This window comes from Camarhynchus parvulus, chromosome 8 (genome assembly GCF_901933205.1).
Source record: "Camarhynchus parvulus chromosome 8, STF_HiC, whole genome shotgun sequence".
Lineage (NCBI taxonomy): Eukaryota > Metazoa > Chordata > Aves > Passeriformes > Thraupidae > Camarhynchus > Camarhynchus parvulus.
In genome coordinates this window covers 13,615,795-13,635,677 of record NC_044578.1, presented here as the reverse complement: position 1 = coordinate 13,635,677, position 19,883 = coordinate 13,615,795, and positions in this window count along the sequence as shown.

The following is a 19,883-nucleotide window of genomic DNA, read 5'->3' as shown; positions in this document are numbered from 1 at the left end:
GCTTTTAAAGCAGTAAAGAAATATTTGTAAGTGGACTGGCACCAAGTTTAGCCTTAAAGCTCTCTTGATGCTAATTCTCATTTTGACAATATATTGACTCTATTGTGAATAATTTCTAACTAGTCTTAGGCAATGCACTTCCCAGCCTTACAAGTTTGAAAAAAACTGTTTCTAATTTCCATTGGAAGGTGCCGTAGGTATACTTGCGTGTGATGCCTGAGGAAGCAGTGAACAGAGGATAAAATGCTCTGTCCCTAGGTAGCTTTAACATGCAAAATGTTTTGTTCTGTGGCCTCTGCTTCCACCCTAGAGGAGAGAAATACTGAGAGAGACATTAACAATATTTTATCAACAAAAGGTTGGATTTCCAATAGCATGCTTTTTTGCATGTCTTGCTACTTTAGTACTCTTTTTATTTGTAGGTGTGCAATAATTAAAAAAAAAGCAACAACCTTTTAGGCCATATTTTTTGAAAAGCTTGTTCTTATCTCCGTTGATATGATGAACTCACAAGTCAGTGGTACCTCTGTCATAAATAAAATGCTAAAAATTTAATGTTTGTGTAATTATTCACAGAAGTGAAGATAGGCAACAACAACTATTTCCTTAGTTGTTCTTCAGTCACAGTGACACCAGTCTATACATCAGTCAGCTATTGTCTTTTAATGAAGAGATTTTTTTGGTAAGAAAAGTAATGATAATTAAATTTATGTCGCTTTTTCTATGTGTTTAAAAAAAAGAATGGATGTGGCACTCAGTGCCATGGTTTAGTTGAGGTGGTGTTAGGGCATAGGCTGGACTCAATGAAGGTGTCTTTGAAACCTAGTGATTCTATGTGTGATTTTTCAGGGTTATTAGAAGTTTTCTAGCACTTTTTTTTCAAAATACATCTTGACCTTTGACAGATTTTTCTGAATGTTAAGGTAGTGGTCCCACCTATGTGATTAGACACAGATTTTGCCAATATATTATGATTTTATATGCTTTGGACATTATTTCATCACCTTGAAGGTTATGCCCTTCAGAAATGATACTTTCAGCCAATCCCTTTTAATTAGGAAAAACTAATTCAAATTTTCTTTTTTCCTTGCACAACTGAAATTCTTGTCTTAAATTACACTCTCTTTCCTCCCTCCTTCTGCCCTATTTTTAAATTTTTTGTGTATGTTTCAACCATGTGAGTATGTGCTACCTTAAATACTTTACACAATCCTTTCGTGATATATCTGTTAAAAAAAGGGTTCTGGGTTTTACCTTCAAGGACCATGGCCAGCTTAGCTTGGTGGCAAACATACTGGAGAAGTAATGTCATAATCAGGACAATTTTTTAATAGAGAGGCACTTAAAGATAGAATTGGATATAGAACAGCTTGAAATTCAAATCGAGGAGATATGAAAAGTAAACTTTCATCAAAATTGATGAAAATCTGTCATTTAAAGAGAAGGCATTACTTTAAGTATCCATGTCTGTGAAACAGTCCTCAGTGGGCACTTGTGTCATTTATTTCTGAGCCAGAGCAGTGGGGATAGCCTCCGGGGAGGGAGGTGTGGGTTGTGATGTCCTCAGCATTCCAAGTGCAGTGGTAGGCCTGCAGTGCTGCTGTGGTCACTGCTTTGGCTGCTTTGAGTTTCCTTTCCCTTCCCTGGCTCAGGGTGCTCTCTAACTGGTCTGACCAGCTGTCTGGTTTCTATATCTTTCCCTGGCCAGACGGGGCTATTGTGAACTGTCTCATCTTCTCCTGGAGCTTTTATCCAGAGCAGCTGAATTTTGTGGTACAAGTAGAAAGAGAAGAAATTATGGAGGAAGAGAAAAAATATGAAGAATCTCCTTTCAGTACACTATTTCTTTTGACTAAATTAAAGTAGCTATAGAAGTATGACTGTAGAAACAGTAAACTCCCAGCTAATGACAGAAACAATTGTTTTAGTGTAACTTAATTATGTTAATTGATTTGACAACTTGAAAGAAAGGCATTTTTGTATGGATGAGTGTTAGCTGGAGAGAATTCCTGTGGAGTGGAGACAGAAACTGCAATTTAGCACCAGTGCGTGGAGAGAGATCAGTAGGATGTACAGTAAGAGGACTGTAATGGGCCATAAAACTAATGTCTTTATTGAGTCCATGATTTTTAGTATCCATTAGTTATTGAATTCCTGGATTAGCTCTGGAAGGTTTTCAGTAAATCTTGTGTGTGGGTAAAGACTGAAGGATCATTGGGGAGGGGCCATTTTGTGAAAATGTTTTTCTGCTAATAGCTGTATTCTTTCTTTTTAGTGATCTATATGAATTTGGTTTGGCACAAAATATGTGAATTGTTTTTTTAAATGGTTGCTATGAGGACAGTGTCCTCATCAGTACAGAGTTCACTAGATGCTAAAATAACATCCCATACCATCACAGCTTGTCATAAAAGTCTATAAATCCAAAAACTAATCCAAGAGGCTTTTGGCATGGGCTCATTCTCCCTCATCCTGCTCTCAGATGCTGAATTTGTTGTAATGACCAAATCTCCAAATATCCAACAATTGTGTGCTATTAGAAAAGTGTTCTGAAGTACTCCAGAGAAATAAAAGTTCTAAGGAGGATGAATAGGTTTTATTTGAACTTTTATCAAATCTGAAAAAGAGGAAACAAATTCCCCAGTGAAGTATTATTAGACACAGCTGTTGGCAGGGGAGGCATAACAGTGCTGGCACGAACAGGTGCTGTTCTCCTCCACTGGCATGTGGCCTTGCCTCTTTCCTCAGCTCCTCTGAATCCCTTAGTGAGCTGAGGCAGCTCACTCTAATGCCAGAAGAATACTTAGATAGTTGACTATATTAGTTTTTTTCTGTCTTGTTGAGCTGCTTTGGCTCCCTGCATGGTTGGTGAACCCTGCAGGCAGTGAGAGGAAGGATGACAGGAGGGGCAGTGAGGCAGGGCCAGGGCACCAGCGCAGCAGGGCAGCTTGAGCAGTGACCAGGTGTCAGGCCAGCTCAGCCATTTCATTGGGCTCTGTGGCTGTGGGGGTTAATCCATGGCCTCAGCTCCTTGATTCATGGGCCAGCTGGACAGCCAGAGAGAGAAGGGAAGTACAAGCTGAGGAGCAGAGGAGTGAGAGGCTGTGAGCAGGAGGAGGTGTATGAGAAGAGTGTGGTGGGCCATAACCAGTGTCTCACCTGGATCTGTGATAAGGTTATGAGTTTCAGTTTTTATGAACATCTTCTGAAGGTATTTTGTAGATCTCAGTGGTGTGCAGAAGTGGGAGTAATGCGTTTCAGTGTTTCTGAGTGCTAAAGGCGAAGCCATCAGAAAGAGAAGAACTGTAAAAATGTTAGCTTGCAAAGACTACAAGAAGCTTAACATACAATCCTCTGCCATTGTAAGCAGGAGCTGAGGGAAAATCCAACACTTTTTTACCTTAGAGGACATTTCATTAATGCTATCCCTTAGCAGCTTCAAGAGAAATTGCTCTTCTGAAGTTTTTAGTTTGTTCTGTAAGGTTCACATTGCAAAAACTGCTGACGGACCAACACACTGAACAGTCTTTTGAGAACTGGTGGGCAAAATTTTCCTCAAATGTTGTCTTTTGAAAAGTCATCTTTCTGCTCAGAGATGGCAGCTAGTCTATTGGCTATGAAATATAACTGGCTGCATTATTGCAACAAATCAGGCTTCTGGTGGTAGGCAAAGGAAACACAAGCTTGTATATACAGTCTCAGCTCTTGGAGAAATTGTAAGCATTTAAGGGAGACTGGATTGCTGTCATGACACGAGACATTGTTCCAGCTGGTGACATCCAAAGATTGTCTCATCTTTTTATTAAAATTAAAGAAAAAACCAAAAACAACAACAACAACAAAAACCCCAAACCACCAAATGCAAAACACTGCAAGTACAATTAAATACAAATACAGTAAGAGTCATGAGAATAAAGGAACATTTGAAAATGTAAAGCAACTATAAGAAATTAGGTTGTATTTTCCTGACTCTTGAGATAGCCTGAAATAATAGTCCTGAATAAAAGTGTGTTTTCCAGGTAGCTCAGATTTAATTCCCAAGTCCCATTACTTGATTGCCTTTGCCCAGCACAAAGCTGCAGTGACTCTCTGCCAGTGGAGAGGCAGAGACAGACAGGACCTTTTGACACCTGTAGGCGTTTCCCAGTGAGTAGCTGCTGTGCCCATTCTGCTAAAATTTCCATTTTTAAAGAGAGAAGGAAACAATGTGCTCAAAGTAAAAGTATGTTCCTGGATGCATAGATCTGAATGAGAGAGGTGTTAGCATTTATATCACTTAGATAAGCCCTTTGGTCATAACTCTGAAGAATCTTAAAATCATTACTTTATTATACCATAGGAAAACTATTTTAGGTAGACTTCAGGAACATAGGTCATAAGAAGCCAATGCTATCATGTTATAATAAGAGTATCTTCACAACTTATTTTTCTTTTCATATTGCTGTTAGATTTATAACACTATAAGCTACCAGAACAATGAGTGTGTCTGTGTTTAAAATACAAACTTTGCTGTGTAATGACTTACCACTAAATCCTAATGCATTTTTGTTTTGTTTCATTTCATTTTGTGGCTCATTTCTTGCTCTGTACTCCCAAAGATCTTCAACTCAGTGCTTTCTTTCTGAGTCAGGAATGAATTTTTAAAATAGGCACTTGTACTGTGAACCATAAAGCAAAATAGAGAGATGGAATCAAAAGAAGAACATAAATTACTTTTAGTATTCTGCAAAGAAACTTTCATTTTGCTTTTCCTGTTGTTCTGAAACTATGGAAATCAATACTGAGCCATATATTCTGAAGGCAGGTCGTCTGTGAATGGGGTGCTTGCAGCAGTGAGCTCTGAAGGGGTTACTTCTGCCCTGCCTGACACAAACCTACCGTTCTTTGCACTAAGTGTCCCCATGAAACTACATTTTAGCTGCAGCTATCCATCTCAATGGCTGTTACTTTTTACTGTTTCAGACTGCTATCTTTCAGTATGGATTCACTGATAGATCAATATGACACAAGCAAGATAAAGGTCAGCTAGATGTACGTGTCTATTATAAGCTTGGGATGTTAGAAAATGTTTTTTGGGGGATAGAAAGCATATGGCATCCACCAGAAGCCTCATAAATGCTACTTTCCTGTTAAGTAAACCCAAGTTTCCTTTTAGTTTCTCTCCAACTTTACTGCCTGAACATTTTTATTTTGAGATCCTCCTGGCCCTTCACCATCATTGAATTGAGGAAAATAGATTTGAAAGGGGAGAGTAGAAGTTGCTGTGAGAAAGAGGCAGTAGATGGGAGTGATGACATGTCCATACTGTAACAAGAGAAAATTGCAGTATGCGTGCTCTATTATAAACTTTATTATAAGCCAAGGTAAAACCTGACAGTTTTAAACTGACAGCATAAAAATAAAGAAAAGTATGGGTTCTGTGAGGAGACTTCAAAACTTCTGAGAACAGGTGGAAATTGCCATAATAAAATCTCTCCTATGAAGCTGTCCAACAGAATAAAGAAATACCCTGGGGCCACTTTTTGATCAGGATAGGAGGGAAAGCTTTGTGAGTCTGTAAGACCAGGTGCTGGCAGGAACAGATTACTGGGTGCACCACAGACCACATCTGCCCAGGGCTGCAGGCATTGCCTATGGAGGCTGCTCTCCTAGAGCTCTTTGGTTGCCTTTAGGGTCAGAAAAATACAGAATTAACTTTGAAGCTTCTAATAAAATTAGAATGTATATGAAAGTTTCCTTTAATATTGGTTCCTTCACAGGAATACATGCTTAGCAACCTGGCTTCATGAAATATTCAAAAAATCTCTATGAAATTCTTTTCAGTTTCTTGAAAATGGCAACAGTTAGAAAAATGGTTGTCAGGGAACACACACATCAGCTATGATAAAATTCTGTTGCTAATATGTATAATATTGTCCTTCATCAAACCAGGTTTCCGTTTTTACGCAAGTTTGGCAGCAATTTTTGCCTTGGACTTTACCATCTATGTTTTACCTCTCAATTTGAGAAGAAACACATTAAACTGTGGATTCACTGCTGAAGAAAAGCTGAGGAACTGGATGTTTATATGTTTTCACTTATAGCTCTGCTTTCCTGGAATTGCAGCCATAAAATGAGGCATCAGTAATAGAGCAATAAATGTATGATGAATTGTCTTGCTAAAAATAATTTGCTTTGAAAAAAATTTCTCCTTAGTCATAGTTGGATAATACAGCACCGTGTTCATTTTGAGTGAGTTCAAAGAAGCATGATGCATGAAGACAGTTTAAAATATTTTCTATTTTCTTCTGAAAGGTGTTCACCTTTCATCAGATTTTTTCTTAAATACCCAGCATTGAATGCATTTTGATATTCCCAAAGCAAACCAACAGTGTTTTTAAAGGTCAAGGTGTAACTTCTCCAATTTGAGGAGTATCTCAGAAGTGACCAAACTATTATCAGCAAGGAAATATCCCAATCTCCTGTCACTTAGCTGATTTCTTAAAAGGTGATGCCCAGCAGAGCATCTGTGTCTCCAAAGGCAGCTGTGCAGAGCTGTGCCAACCTTCTGGCTTCATCAACACTCCATGTGCTTAACTGGAAGCAGTAGTGAATTAGCAAGGAGGACATACAAAAGGAAGGGCCTGTTTTGTTTCTTTTTGTAGCAGAACCTGTACAAGTGCCCTGAAATAACTTGGAAGTGCCTCCTTTGTCTCTATTAAACCTTTTTTTTTGATTGCTGGTGCTGTTATTGCAACAACAGTGGCAACAGCAATGCAGAGGTCCTACCTCAGGAAGACTTTCAGAGGTGTTTGAGCTGTCAGTTTTTACAGATATGGTTAATTGCTCTGTCTCAGGAGATTATCTGCAGCTGAAATTTAAGCTAATTTTTTTTACATGCTGTGTAGTTTGGAGTGATTCTTCCAAGGAGGAGAGATCACAGAAACTGCTTTCACAGAATACAATGTATTTCAGCTGAGGTCAGCTGATCTATTGTTTTATAAAATGACTCTTGGTTTTACTGGGGATTTTGTGTGTTGTTGTTGTTTGTTTGTTTAATTTTCTTTTTCCTTTTTTTCAAGTCAATTTGCCTTTGAGCAGAGTCATATTTCTGAAATGTCCCCTAATGCTGAATTTTGTTGAGCACCAAAATCCTCTACTGGAACTGTGTGTGCATTGCGTAGTGTTAATTTCACATTGTAAACTCAGCCTTAACTTGATATTTCTGAATTGCGTGCCAGTAAGTGTATAGAAGGCAAACATGCAGATGAGTTCAAACATATAGTAATTCCTTGAATAAGAAGGGTGAGAAATTGAAGTGATAAAGCACTAGATTCTTCTTCAGTGGCTCATAGTACCAATGCTGTACATGTTCTCAAGGGTTAGCACCACTCTGCAAGGAGCTATCAACCCCTTTTTATATTCAGTCCCTCATAGTAATAGTAATTGCTGCTGCTTTTTTTTTTTTTTAAAGAAAATAGAATATCTTTGTCTGAATATTTTTAAATGGCACAAGAAAAGTGGCATTGTTTGAAAATCCCAGTGGTGTCATAACAAGACTTCACATAAACATTAGATCAAGCAACCACAAGCAGCCTGTGAATTATTCTGGGAAGTTTTTAAAACGTGGGATACATGGCATTATTTAAGTATTTATAAATGTCATCTCATCTGCTATAAGGAAAGCTAATAGACTGTTTTGCAGACATTTCAGCTCCAAAAAGCAATTGCTTCTGTAATCTACTTCTATAAAATCGGCAAAAGTGGAAGCAGGCGTACTATGGGTCAATACCAGTGAAAGGCCTCTCTGCAGACAAAAGATTCACAGTCCATTAAGTTTCAGGTCTGTCCTGATATAGATTCCTCTGATGTATTACTATTATATCCTATTTTTGTTGACTCAGTTGCTGTGTCAGCAAAACCAAACATTTTGGCTTGTGTCCCAGCATCAAGCTGTCTGTGGAGGATATGTGTTTGCCTCCACCACGACAGTAATGAGAAACTGGCATTAGTTTGATTTGCATAATTGTACGCTTCTAACTTAGGCTCTGTGTCAGTAGGAGACAACTTATTGTGATGATACTCACTGCACATTATTCGTTTTGTGCAATCAGCATTTATTTATGCAAATTTCATCATTACAAGAGGTCATTTTCCAACCTTCTACCATGAAATCACTTTTTCTGCCAATGAACAGTAAGAAAACACCATAGGAGAGCAGCCAGGTATATTTGTCATTCACACTCCTTGGCCAAGACACTGCAAAGGGTTTATTGTGTGTGTGCATATGTGTTTAAAAATATGTTTTATGAAAGACTGACAGCTCTAATGACAAAACTAAAATTTGATAGACCACATGTGATTATTTTAGACAAACGCTGTCAAAAAAGGCACATAGAAAACTCAAAACAAAACCGTCTTGCTAGTTATGAGAGTTTCTATAAGAATAATTTATAGACTGAAAAAAATATTTTGTGTTCCCCAGATGATCAGTGGAATGTTTTCTGTGATAAGAAGCAGAACCCTGTAATTTATTCATGTGAAAGATAAAAAAGACAGAATAATAAACTAGGATGTCCCACTTGTAACAGAGACCTGAAATAGCAATAAATGTTGAAAAAGCTTATCAGAATAACTTGGATCTTAAGGATTCATGAAGTAACCATCAAGATTCTCTTGATAAAAATGCTTCCAAGGTCACATTGTTTATCTTATCATTAGTGGTAGAGGGACCTCTTAAGGTTTCATTTGCAAGTAGCTGAAACAACACCAGAAATCACTCTTTTCCCTAGACAATTGCTCCTAAGTTTAAAAAGACTTGGAATATGTCAGCGCTTATAAGGGAGGAAGAAATTACACAGAACAAGTAACTTGGGTGCTGGTTGATGGAGAGAGTTGTGAGTACTTAACAGATTGTATCTTCACAAGAGGCACAGAGCTCACTGGACTTCCTAGCATGCAAACTATTGCTGAAAAGAAAAGAATAAGAGCACAAATATGACTTTACCTTTTATCCTCCCCAAAATAATAGAATCTGTAATTCTGAGCAGAAAAATTGCATGTACTATCCCAGCAGTTAGACTAAAACATAAGTACTTTAACTAAATACAAAAACACCAAAACCCACAGGTGAACCACTTTTACAAAGAACAGTTGTTTGTAATGGTCCTTTGTATGTCAAAAAATCTGTAAATCAGATGTAATACACAGGGAAAAAAAAGCACTTTTCAAAAGAATGAGTGTAGCTGAAATCTGTTTATGTGCTCACTTGGAGAGAAGCATTCCAATAGCCCAGCACATGCATCTGGGAGAGAAATTTCTATCCGCAGGTGTGCACGAGATGATTAGCTCCTAAATATTTTTGCAGCCCTTCCTTCATGTGGGAATAAAATCCTCTATCCTGACATATGCTGTTTCATAATTCTTGAGTGAAAAGGTTCTTAAAGAAAACTCAGTTGGGCAGCTAATGCTGTATGAGCCCCATGTGGTAAATGAAGCTATGTGAGCTCAGAGTTTAATAAGATGATACTGCTCTTTGTATCATTAACCCACAGTCAGTCGACATGCTGGATTAAGATTAGAAATTGTATAGTTAGGAATTCCTGATTATTTTTTAAAATTATTTTTATTTTTAGTTATGAGGTAATTGAGAAAGAAGAAAGGCTAAATTAAAAGAACTGTTTTAAGACTAAATTCAAGAACAGAATGAGGAAATAAAAGTAAGTCCTAAAAGAAAAAAGTCTGTAGAAGAAAAGTGAAGAAAAAGGAGAGAAAAAAGTGCTATAAAATACAAAATCTCTGAGAGGGGAAAAAAATAGTTTCATGATAAGAGCCAGTGCCCTTTGAAGGACAGAACAAAATCCCAAATTACCCAGAGTAAAAGAGGGTCAAATAAGATGAACCTATTGGACAAAGACAAGAGGCAGAAATAATAAAAGTGTGAGTAAAGGAGATACTCATCTGCAAAGCTTACAGAATCTTTGTGTTAGCCAAAACACAGGAGATGTATCCGTGAACCACCACCAAGGTGAACCCCAAGTACCATGAATGGGTGATTAAGAATGGACAACATAGATGTATGATAAGGGAAAGACAACTGTCTGGGGACTGGAAAACATAGAGTATATCAAATATTTTTGAGAAAGTATTAGGAAAACTCAACACATGGACTGAAATACTCTCAGGGGCATATTTGAAAGACTTAAGAGACACCAACTGAGTAGCTGAAAGGAAGAGCAAGGAAAAACTGACAATAGCAGCCTGAAGAGCAAATGGTTGTATCTGGAAAAAATGAAGGGTAGATTTTTTTCTCTAAAACTTGACTTTGAAAATTGCTTTCAAACAGAACAAACTCCCTAACAACAGTATTCTTTGTAATTTCACTTTTATGTTACTAAACTGGTTTAAGTAACAAACAAGAGTTTTCCCTCCTTCTTAATTAGATAAGTATATCATATGCAAAAACATTATGTAGGGACACTTTGATTTCATGAGGTCCTCACTCATAAGCTGCCCCAGGCACAACTGTGATGGCTGATGAATGCTTTACTAGTATGTGAAAAAGAGAATTCTTCCCATTTTCTCTGAAACAAATAGATACTCCTTAACTCTCAGATTTTAATCTCATGTCATGCTAGAGCTAATACAGGCAGAAGGTGAATTATATAAGCCACCTTCTGACTGTCACATCCCTAGCCCAATTATAACAGTCAGGCTCAGGTTTCGACACGGTTCTCATCTGGCACCAGACTTGCTTGTCAGAATTCAAGACAATTTTTTCTGTAAAAGATGTGACATATCTGAGTTAAAAATTCCAAAGGTTAGTCTGTTTTATTTTGACTAAATATTTATGATTCCTTTGATTGTACCTGAATTTTTAAGTCTTACTGATTCATAGACCAACCTCTTATGCAAGTCTTCTGATACAGCCTGGCTGTGGTTCATCCAAAATAAAACAAAAATGGTTTGTCTAGAAATTAGAAAATGAGAACTGGGTAAATCAGAGAGGAGATATTTGCTCAGATGTGCTGTTCACTGAGATGCATGAGACTATATATCAAATCCTAAAGCTGCATTGTCATCGTAAGTTCTTGCAGTCACTGCTTAGATTCTCTGAGAACCAGAATGGATTGTCAGGACAAATATGCGGAGAACTGGGGAAGACTGGGGGGTCTTGGAACTAGGGGCTTGATGTCTGGAGCTGTGTGAACTCAGATTATAGTCTAGGGTTTCAGGCCCAGTCTGTCTCTAATTTTAAACCTGCTCTGTGTCTACGTACTATAGAGTGCTCTTTCTGTTAAAGGACATCACATGAGGTACATATTGCTTAGCAGTCATCCGCACTGTGCCAGTGGGTTTCTTTTATCTAAATTAAGAGCATGTGCGGATGCTTGTTGCAGATTTCAAGTACACTATGCCAATGATTCACACAAGGCAAAGCCCTGTTTGTTGAAAAGAAATCTATGGCCATGGCAATTGTGATATAGCTGAACTTTTCTAATGGTGAAATGTCTTTGATTCTATATAATAAAAACCATGCAGCCTTGGAAATATTTATTAAAATGTTTTAAAATATTTTATGGCTATTGATTTATGGATGGGCAGAATGAAAAAAACAGGAACATTAGGAAAGGTTCAGGAGAATGCCACCTGCTTTGAAGTTATGTTTAACTTCTGCAGTTACCTTTCCAAGCTGCACTGGGTTTGATTCAGACGCTTAGGGTTAGGTTCACCTTACCAGTCATTAGCCATCAAAAGGCAGCACTAAAGTTTGTCACCAAGGCACCTTTTGTGGTCAGTGGGGAGACCAGGGTCCTTCCGCTGATCTTTTGTTATCACCTACCTGCTCCTCTGGAGGCGCTTGCTTTTTCCACACCTTCACAGTGGAAATAGTGACTTAGAGTGGGTGGTTCCCTTCCACTGTGGCTGGAGGAGCCTCGTAAGTCTGTGCTGAAGTGGATGGCGCTGCGCACCCGCGGTGTGTCACACGTCTCCCTCGGCAGCAAAGGTTTAGAAACGTGCTGAGAGGTTTCAAAATGGGAAGGCTGCACCTCCAGTTTAGTCAGATGGATGAGTTGATGTAAAAGCCATGTGCTATGTGCTTGAAGTATTTGTAGAACTCCTGGAAAAACTCACTAACAACTATTCTGTGCCATTTTGTTGATCTTTGTATGGGAGAGTGAGCTGGGGTTAAAATCTGGAAAATTCCTAACATAGGCTGGAATTAGAATCTGAAAAATAAATTTTGATCTTTTGTCTTCTCTCAATTTGATTGACTCTGATAGAACACTATGAGACTGAAAATACAACTTGGAAAAGCTTCTGCAGTGAATTTCATAACCATCAGGAAATGAAAAAAAAAATCAGTAACTCTGCCTCCCAACTTGAATAACACAAGTGGTTAAATTTTAATTTCATAGCTTAATTAAGATCTTTAAAATAAGTTTGCTTGTGGTCACCTTAAAAGTAATTAGAATTTTTAATCTATATAGAAACTCCAGCATTTCATTTTCGTTCAAATGATTGATCTGTTTTCTTTGCTTTCTTCAACCTTCTTATGTATAGTAAGATCTAATTCAAATGAATTAAGTATTTATAGTCTTTATTTTGAAAATAAAACATATAAAATAGCAAAAAAATAATGATTTTTTATTTCTGGGATTATTTTTTCCTTCAGTCAAAAAAAATTGCCAAATGCAGTACTGACTGCAAGCAATTTCATTCCCAGATTTAATTCTGTGGGAATTCCTTCTTAGAAAATACTGTTTTGATGTAGTGAAATATTCAAATGAGTGTAAACAATTATCCTTTAAAATGAAAATAGAGGTTAAAAAATAGTTCCAATAGCTTTAAGAAAAATTTACATGAAATTCATAGTGAAGTATAGTCCTGACTTTGCAGTGATTATATGCTTGCCCAAATTAACTTAATGCGAATTTCTAGCTGCAAAAATAACAATGTACATTTATGTTTCACCTACAGAATGTGTGGAAAAAATTTTTAGTGTCTCTACAGAATTAATTTAGTGCACATCCAAATTAAGGTTTATATTTTAAAATGGGGCTTACTTTTTCTGTGTGCCAAAGTAGATTCTCCAATTAGCACAGTTTTAGTGACTATGGTATAAAAGATCTGTCTGTTATGCTTATTGAACTTCAATTTTATAGTAATCTTATTTATTCAGAATAATTTTACAGAATTCTTAGGATATTTTTATAGTATTAGTTGAAAGGAACACTCTGTATTGATTAATCCTAGCAGGATCCCATAGTCTGTAGCAACTGCATACTATTTGGGGTTTGGATAGGTGATCTCCAGAGCTCCCTTCCAGCCCTAATTATTCTATGATTCTGTGAATCACAATTTCATTGCACAGTACACATGAATTTAAACATCTAGGATTCTGAAAATCAATACTTTAATATAATTCAATACTTCTTACATCTCCCTGAATTCTGATTTCCTCTTATACTTGGTATACGTTCTTTTTTGCCTTATACCAATATAATTTGAACAGAAATGGGTTTTCTGCTTCATATTTCAGTGTGCATATTAATGCTTTTAAATCCAAATTCTGTTAGTTATTTTATCTTTCAACAGGGTTCTTGTAAAAAAACAGCTCTACATGTTTCAGGGAAGAAAGTCGCTTCTTCAGAGTACAGATTAAAAGTGTAACAGTAGTAAAAGTAATATCAGTGGATGCACTGTAACCTAACATAATTTTCTATTTTCATAACACAGTAAGATTATTATATAGAGCAGATGTATTATATGTTTATTCTGGCATTTAGTTCATTTTTTTTAACTGAAATGAGTGGGCTTGACAAAACTAAATGGGATATCAGGAGATGAGAATCAAGGAGTGTTTAGTGATGCTTCTCCAATTCATCCCTCTAGTGGTCCCATCTAACTGGCCGCTTTATCTGAACTGCTGCTTTGACAAGTTTCCTTCCCCTCTTTATCAGGACTTGAGAGGCAGGAGTATGACATAGTTAAAAAAGTCTCTGGAAGATTACTGCTGGAAGAGTTTTGTTTATTTCAAATGAATTTTCTAATGCCCTCATACCACCAAAGTCATGAAAAACATCTGATTTGTCAGTTGTAAACCTTCATATAATGTTACAAAAATAAATCCAGATATTAGCATTTTTAAAGAATCTGTTTTGCTTACAGTGATAAAACAATTAGTCTAATCTGAGCACCTGAAATGATGGAGATACAATTTTAAAAGAAAGATTAAATAGGCTTCATGGTGAAGGAGGAATGTAAGTTTGAGAACAACCCTCTGTTTTTTCAGAATAATGCCTGTAATGGTTCCATATATTCACATGATGAAAGAATTAATTCATGTTGCCATTTAACTTCTGTCACTGAATGCTTATAGGCAGGCTGCTAAACATGGGGATCCTCACTCTCAAATGCATCACCACAAGCTCTGACAGATTAAGTGCCCACATTATAGCTGGTATCTTCACTGGATCATGACAGATCACTGTGCTTTGGAAGCACTTGGTTAATGACATGATTTACAGCTCGCTGAGGGGAAGAGGCAAAGGGCTGTTCCAGAGTGAGTGATGCCCTGTGCATGTGGGCTCTTATGAAACGACATCTTCATGGCCATTTGTGGAGTTGTCAATATCCGTCACTTAACAAACAATGTTTCTGGTTCACTGAACATTGGTAAATGAGACACCTTACGAATCAATTCTGGTGTGTTTGTGTTGTTCAGTGTCACTGGACAGAGTATCCTGTATGTTTGCTGACCTTTTAACTAATAAAAAAAATAAGTCATGGTAGTGCAGAAAAAAAAGGGGTTTTATACAGAGCAAGCTCAGGTGATGCACTCAAGCTTTATTTCTGGGTGATGGCATGTTTTAGTTACTCTAAACATCCACAGACTCCATTATATAGAATTTACAAGAATGAATCTAGTAAATATTTGCAAAAATCTGGAAGCATAGTAAATCTTTACATTCTAAATTTTCAGGGAATTAAAATCATTACTTAGAAAATATTTGTGATTTCTGTTACCTTGACTGTAAATTTAGTTTTAGGAAGTCCTTTCAGAAATTTTTTCCTGATGTAAAATGGGTCCAGTGTAGCTGTTTCTACACCAACTCTGTAATTATTTCTTTCATGAATTGTCAGAGGTAGTATGGGTTTCTGCCTTTTTATCCTTTGGGGTCCTGCAGATGTTGTTCAATATGCATGGCTTATGTAAGGGAAGCTGCTGTAGCAGTTGTAAAGGATGTTCCTTGTGATCTTCAACTCTAATTTTGCCTTCAACCTCTGGTCCAAAGGGCAAAGCCTGTATTTAGAGAGGAGGCAGCTGAAGGAAAAAGTGCATTACTGTGTTCCATTTCGCTCTAGGTTTCAGCATGTATTTTTTTCCTGTGTTTTTACTGCCTTGAATTTCCTTCAAGACCCAGGAGCATTGGCAGGAGCTTTCTTTATTCACTGGCCCTTGGCTCTATTACATGCTGATATCTGTTTCCTTAATTTCCAAGCTGCTGTGAAAGACCAGACAAGATATTTCCAATGTTATCAGTATAGCTTCTGCCTGAACAAAACCATTGCAGTAGCAGGGCTTGATGTTCTTGATTTACTTTCTGAGACCAAGACTACTACTGGATATCCTAAGATAAGGTGATCATCTTGCATCCAAGGGCAGCTTTCCTGCCTCTCATATTCCAGATGGGTATCAGGAGAGATCAAATTCTTCAAATGCTCAGAGGTTAGCGCTGATAAAAGCCTACATTGCTAGGTGGAAAAGAATGTAACTTCATAAGAGCAACATCCATTCCATCCCTGTGCTGCATAGGTAATTGGTTTTGTTGGTCTGCTCTCTCCTTTAAGTAGTTGGTGCTTTCATTAGATCTGTAATAGTGCTCTACATTCCTCACAAAGGCTAATTGATACCTACCCTCTCTTGCCTTCAAAAGGTTCCACAAGAATTTTTCCACCACAATACAGCTGCCTCCCCATTCTCCTTTTCTCCTTGCCACACTGAACTGTTGCAACTGCTCGTATAGTGTTGGCTGCTGTATATTGTTATGGCACCTTGTTAAGTAGCAGCTCTAAAGCCTACAGGAGTGGAGGAGATGCTCTTCACAGAACCTCCCTCTAAAGTAATTTGAAAGGAGTGTTTTAGGCCATAATTCAAGTCCTTAAATCTGTATAATTTCATGTTCTAATCAAGTAGCCCATTTCCAGAATTTTTTGCTAAACTACTTTCTAATCACAATTTTCTGGAAATGGGGTTTATTGTTTCCTTGAAGGCTTAAAAGTCATCAGCGTGAAGGCTATGTACTCAGATTGCAGGTTGTGTTAAAGTTTGTAATAATGCAGTAATTTAGGATTCCCATGTATTACATTCATTGTAATTAAAGTCGAGTCTTCTCTAGCACATCCTGCTGTTTCAATTTTCTTTCTACTGATGTTAATGCATACAAGGAATTTACTTGGTATGATCAGATCATGCTTTATTGTTATGCTCTTTAAACATGGATATCTAAGATTTCATTCAGCAGAGGTGTAAAATACGTTTTCTTGGATTAGACTGCCAACCCACTGCAATGACCAGTATATCACCTGGGAATCACAGGGTATCCCCAGTTATTTTTTTACCTGCTCCGATTCCTGGCATTGTGGAGTTCTAATACATGGGATGTTTGGAGTAACGAAAATAAGTAATAGGTGTCCTTTACCTTTTTTGCTGTAGAATAGGACCAGAGTAAGATGCAGCTATGTCTCTAAACCACACAGATAATCTGTGTGGAGCACAGGTATGGGACCTGTCTGGGGCATTCATTTTCTGCTTTTTCAGGCTCGTGTAATTTTTCCTCAAAGACAAAACTTTTCTTTTGGCCTTTCTTGGTGCCTACTCCTTAGGTCACTTTAGAGTTTAGTTATTCTGAGGTGGAAGCATGAAAAGCAATACTTGCTTCTACCTCCATGTGGAAGAAAATAAATTCCATAATCTAAGAGTCTGCTTAGAAGTCAGCAGGGTTTTGGTTATTTTTTAATTCCATTTTAAAGAAAAATGTAGTGATTTTTTGTTAAAATAAATATGACTTACAAGAGTCTTGTCAAGCTGAAATCTTGTGATTTTTCTTACTTTTCCCAATAACACTTCCATTCTTTCTTGAGCCGTTGCTGGTAATGAACCATATTCTGAAAAACTGATTGTTGGATTCCATGAAGTAGGAGAGCTTGTGTCCAGAATTTCTCTCATAGAAGGAATGAAATGAGGAAATATCATACCTCAGTAATAGGTCATTCTGTGTATAAGAGTTGCTCCCCTTCCCCCAGAAAAGAAGCCTTTCTCTTCAATAAAAGTGTACAATGTGCAAAACACCAATAATAGAGAATTTCTTCCTTCAAAATATTGTGAAGGCATGTAGTATTTTGCTGGAAGCTCTCAGCATCTCACAGAATTTTGCCATAAGGGGGCATGTGTGACTCTTCTAAAGGACACGAGGAATTGGTTGAGGAATCTGGGCTCTTGAACCAGTAGTGGGGAAGGTGATGAACAGATATGCTGTAAAAATGAACAAGCTAATGGAAATTTGAGCCCCAGAGTCTGCAGGATGTTTAAGTTAACTGAAATGGAAGGTCTGAAGGAAAGCATGGACTGAGAACAAAATCATAGGCCAACCCCCAAAAGGATTGTTGCATCTACAGGAACATTAAATAATACTTATATCACAGCTGGCCAAATACATAGTCAATTATTTTTACCCTGTGTTTATGTTTTGAGGCCTGGCTTTGACCAGAACAGAAAAATGATGCTCTCTGAAAGGTTGAAGGTTTATATTTCATTTTGGCACCATATTTCACCTATAACAAAGCTGAAGATCAAACAAAGTAGCATTCTGGCTTCACCAAGAAATGGTAGTTCTATACCTGCATACTGAACATCCTGGGGAAATGCTTCTCTCCCTGCAAATGCTTCAGGCTGAATACTTCTGTGCTCTATAATGCCTGTGAAGTGTTTAGAGATCATTTTATTGAAATTAATAGAATATACAAAATCAAAAAGATCTGAAAAAATGTTAAAAAATTTAAGAATACTGATGAATGATCAGAGCACACAAAACCTTAGGTGCCTTCCATCTTATTTTACATATGAGCCTCCTTTGATCTTCTTCTCAGTCTTTTACATGGCTTTCTTGTGCTGTTATAATTGTTCTGCTGATATCATAGCAGAATGAAAGAGTCAGTCAAAGTCCAGCCAAGATGTGGGAACTTGCGAAAATTTGGACATCTGTTTAATGTTATATATAGGTGTAATGTTTTTAATTCTGTGTAAAAATTCACTTAAATTAAGCAGTTCTTATACACTTTTAAAGAATTTAAATTTACACTGTATTTTGGCAAATAGCAGTTTGCATCACCATCTCTTTAGGTATTAATTTTTATGACTAAATGAAAAATTAAAGTTTAAAAATATATCCATTTTAAGAAAGAGATTGCTCTCCAGTTTAGTATTGTAACTTGTAAATTTGATGTAATTCATAATTTCATTAGTTAAAAGAATAGACTGAAAACTACCACTTACTAAAATGTTGTAAATTAACGTGGTAATTTTATGACTGCTGCATAAAAAAATGTAGGACTAAAACTTATTTTTATAAAGCAAAACAGTGCATATAAGAATTAAAATAACTAGCATCTCTTGCCCCATACTTTCATCTATTTCAACTTCAGCTGTTTCATCTTCTTTTAGGATTTTTTAAGGTACGATGGATTGTGGGTATTAATTTTAGAAAACCTTGCATTAATATGAAAATTAAATAAAGAGGAAAGATCATAGGCTTATCTGAGAAGCCTGTGGCTGAAGCTGGTAACCCATTTAGTACAATCAGGAAGCGTGGCTTGTTAGCATCAGGCCTAATTCCTTACGGAACATTTAGAGTGACGCTAAGGGAATATGAGATGATAGCTTTCAAAATCAATAGTGTTTCCTCTTCTACCAAGAGCACTAGGAACTGTTTAGAATAAGATTGTATGACAGTTTCCACTCTATGTCCCTCTTCATTTCTGTAGAAATTGTTAAAAGTTTTACTTTTAAATTTTGATGAATTCATTAACCCAATAGCTGTATGTTAGAGTACAATCAATACAGAGAAAAAAAAATCATATAGAAAGTATTGCTAGAAAAAATGTTGAAGGCTACAATTTGAAAGAAACTGGATTCTTTACTGATTGGCAAACAGTGCCTGCCTTTGTCCTACAGTAAATCTCAGCTGGGGTCTGTTCCTCTTATTAATATTTTATTACTGGTAGTATTGTACTTGGGAATAACTACACCAAATGTTATGTAGGGAGAGGACCTCAACCTGGCTCCAGACTTTAGCCTCTGAACAGGTGTGCCTATTTTAGCATTTCAGTTTGGATAAGATTTCAGTTTTGGTGTGGTTTTGAATGGAATTTCTGGATTATCCCCACTGTGCTTTGATTCCCATCACAGAATAGATTTCAGTCACTTGAGGACTGTGGAAAACTCCAGCTGAGTTCCCAATGATGAATACAGTTTGATCACACTTCTCTGGTCAGCCATGGAGACAGTGTGTCACAGAGGCAGTTTTCTGGATGCCCAGGATATGTGTCCTAGGGGGAGGTAGCAAGGAACAGATGCACAGATTGCTGAAGTGGGATCCCCATTCCTTAGTGCTTTACTGATATTGAACTGTTGCTTGTACCCAAAGTCTTCAAAGAAAGAGGTGAGAGAAGTTCAGAGGGTTTGAGGGTCCAGCAGACAGGCTGGGGAAATCCTTCCTGTACACTTTGGAAACTCAGCAGCTGGAAAACATGCTGAAGATGTTTTATATTGATGAGAGGATTTTAATTAATTGTGCAATTACAGTATTGTCATGAAACACTTAAGAGTCCTCTTGAGCCTT